The sequence below is a fragment of the Thalia democratica genome, chromosome 5, assembly GCF_965202585.1.
Source record: "Thalia democratica chromosome 5, ktThaDemo2.hap1.1, whole genome shotgun sequence".
Lineage (NCBI taxonomy): Eukaryota > Metazoa > Chordata > Thaliacea > Salpida > Salpidae > Thalia > Thalia democratica.
The window spans coordinates 29635112-29638496 of record NC_139169.1 but is presented as its reverse complement, the minus strand read 5'-3'; the positions used below and the strand labels follow the sequence as shown (position 1 = coordinate 29638496).

General features: G+C 26.8%; 1 pseudogene; it reads right to left on the bottom strand.

Annotated features, from left to right (window-relative positions):
- Positions 1-1608: 1608 nt before the first annotated feature.
- LOC145836393 (transcription initiation factor IIA subunit 2 pseudogene) lies at positions 1609-3163 on the bottom strand (annotated as a pseudogene).
- Between the last annotated feature and the right edge of the window lie 222 nt (positions 3164-3385).

Sequence of the window (3385 nt, the reverse complement as noted above, 5' to 3'; positions counted from 1 at the left end):
TTAAAAGTTTTTGTTACACATTCCAGATTTACTATGTAAGTGAAGTTTTCAGTTAATCAATGTCAACAGGACTTATGTTTATATTTAAATTATTATACTTTATATTATAAAACTGGACTACTTATAACAACTCTTGTTTTAATAGTATTTTATAAAACATTTAGACATTTTTATTTATCAGAAAAGTAAACACCGTTTTTTTTTTAATTTTCTAAAGTGTTCTACTAACAATTAATAAAGAAAATACTCTAAATATCAAAAAAGGTGTGCTATCCCACTAAAAATTTTAAACACACCCTGTTTTTGACCCGTGTAAATATTTATGTTCAAACTACAGGTAGGCATATGAAAATAAATAATATCTTTAGAATAAGTTGATTATGCTAAAAAAAAATTATTTCATAAACATTATGCAAAGTTTAAACAAATCCTGTATTTTTTAGGTGTCAAACTGTTTAATGAATGATTTTATCCACTAACACACTAGATGTAGTTTTTATTTTATATATTTACATATCAACGCGCAAAGCAAGTCGTAAAAAAAAAATTCTTACTATTATTTATTATGAAGTCCTGGACAAGACAAAAAGATATCCATACGGTGTAAATCTCAACAACCTAAAGTTTTTTTCGTACAAAAGAATTATGAACTAAACTTTTTGCTATTTCTTGTCGTTTAATAATCTGTTGTACCATAATGACTACAAGTTAGTAAAAACTTAAACGTGAAATAAAAAATCTCAACCAGTTTTTAATTATCATGAAAACATCGTGTGATAAATAAATCAAAAACCATTCTTAATGTGTTTGAAACTTTCCATGTGGGTTAAAATTTAAAAAATCATACAAATTAAGTAAACTGATGCTAGCATATGTTACTTATCAAAATTATATTTTTACAGAAATAATTATACAAGCTGTATAGTAGAACAAATTATTAACTAATATATTTTGAAAATTTCTTATTTCTTTTTTAATACTTTACTTTAAGACACTTTTACGCGTTACTGCGAGGTATATATTTTTTAATTTGTTAATCAATTAAAAATAGTAATATATGGCTCATATGATTTCTATTGAGAATTACTCCAAACATGTTAAAAATGGGTTCGAATATATTTATCAAAATACTAGGAGTTGCTTCGAGTTAATTACAATTTTTTTTAAATCTAATACTTTGTACAATAATGAATACAGTTACTGAATGAAATTAATAAACTATTTGTTTAAAATGTTTACTGGAAAGCAAATGAAATAAATTAAAAAAAAAAACTTTTTGTTTAGACATCTAGTTCTGTCTAAAACTGTTTATAGTTTCAAATAATAAATATAATTATACAAAAACAAACTACTGCTCAGTCTAAACATGTTTATTATGCAACTAAATCACTAAACTGTAGGTAAATGACGATGCATTAATCAGTAAGATGTCAGTAGCCGAAGTAAATTTACACCAGGGTGCCAAAAGTGGACTAAAAGCAGGGGTAGTAGGAATCAAGAAAGTAAATTGGTGATATTTAATAAAGAGAGGGTGGCTTATTTATAAATATATTTAAAGGGAGCAATTATCATAATAAGTATTGGAAACCCGTGGTATAAACCCATAATCTATTTATCTGATTTCTTTCCATTGCAACAAACAAATTTCACGTTATCGCAGTGAACCGTCTCCAAACCAACTTTGTACTTTCCATTCTTCATATACAGAGTCCAAACATCATCACAGCATCTATAAGGGTTTTACAATTAACGTAACAAAACTAATATCATAAAATCTCAACATTTTTGTTTTATTATTTACCTAGGTAAACTTGAAAAAATGTTTTAAAAAGTTGCATAAGTCTTATTAATATGTAATTAATTATTTACAAGTTCATTTAGACACTAGGAAATCACCTGTAAAAGTGCAGGTGCAACTATATTATGATTCATCTTTTTGATTAGTTAATACTATTTATTTTATAACTGACCTGTAAGTGTGGAGGTCTCCTTGGAAAGTGATCCTGTAACTGGTTTGTTCAACCAATGCCTGTTTGTTTATGTTGATAAAAAATTTATTAATTATTCTCTAACTTTCTAAAAATATTTATATAGCTGGCATTTACGAAGTCAATGCTATCTAAATAAGTATTAGTTTTATGTTAAGTTTTCTTTAGAAAGAGATCTTGTTTTCGCTCAACAGCTATTTCTTTATATCAGGGTTTCCAAAAATGGGTTAAGTGGCCCTCTTGGAGCAATAAGCAGCAAATGAGCCAAACTTGGGTCCATTGGCAGTAAAGGGGCCACAGGGGAGTCACAAATAAAATTTTACATTAGATATTCTGTAGTTTATAAAGATAAGCGAAAAAAAGTCTCAATTATGTTTTAAAGTAGTTTTGAAAGTTATACTACATCATTTGGGAAACTTTAAGGAAATTTAGGAGGCCACAAACTGTAAAAAGAGGAGCTACTAAGCTGTACTCTGATACTTACTTTAGATATTCTGGAGTTGGTGGTTAAGAGCAAAAATAGTCTCAGGGCGTTATTAATGGTTTGAAAAAAATAGGGGGCCATAAACTGTAAAAAGGGAGCCACTAGGCAATATTCAAAAAATTACACTAGATATTCTTGAGTTGGTGATTAAGAGAAAAAAAAGGTTTAGGGAGTTTTTGATAACAGGTTTTGGAGAAATCTAGTTGGGGGATCTATAGCTTTTTTAATCTTTTTAAAGAAGGCCTTTTAAAGAAAAGTTTGGGAAAGCCTGGTTTATAAAAAAATACTATCATTTAATTTTTGTTTGAATGCACATAAATTTTATTTTAAAAGTTTTTCACTTAAAACATGTTAACTTTTAATAAAACAGACTGGTGTTATAAAACTCTTTAAACACTTTTTTTAGTTTCAAAACGTATTTTTTTTAAACATTTAAACAATTAAGTACGTTCTAAAACTTATTTAAGCAAACTGGCTCGTTTGTAACTCTTCAGAATTAAATTTAAGATATTTTAAAAAATGAACTTATTTTTTAACAATAAATCATAACTTAGTTTTTTTTTACCTTGTTGATGGTTTTGTCATACTGCTGAAGTATGGAAATGGCAATTTGTGGTGTAATTTGCTTCTTTGCAATCATTTCATCCAAAGTCTCCTGCAAACCAATGCCAAGTGTAGAGTTTCTATACATTTGGTAACTCATGCTAAATATTTGCTTGAAAAACTGTTTTACATAAATAAGTAATAGTTTGCTGATACAAAAAAGGTTTAAAAACAAGACGTTTTTATTCAATTTTAGAGGAAATCTTTTTAAATTAATAATATTAAATTTCACACGATGTATATTATAAGTACTTTGATTTTATATACAATACTTTAGTTTACTAATAAGTAATACATAATAAAATCCTTT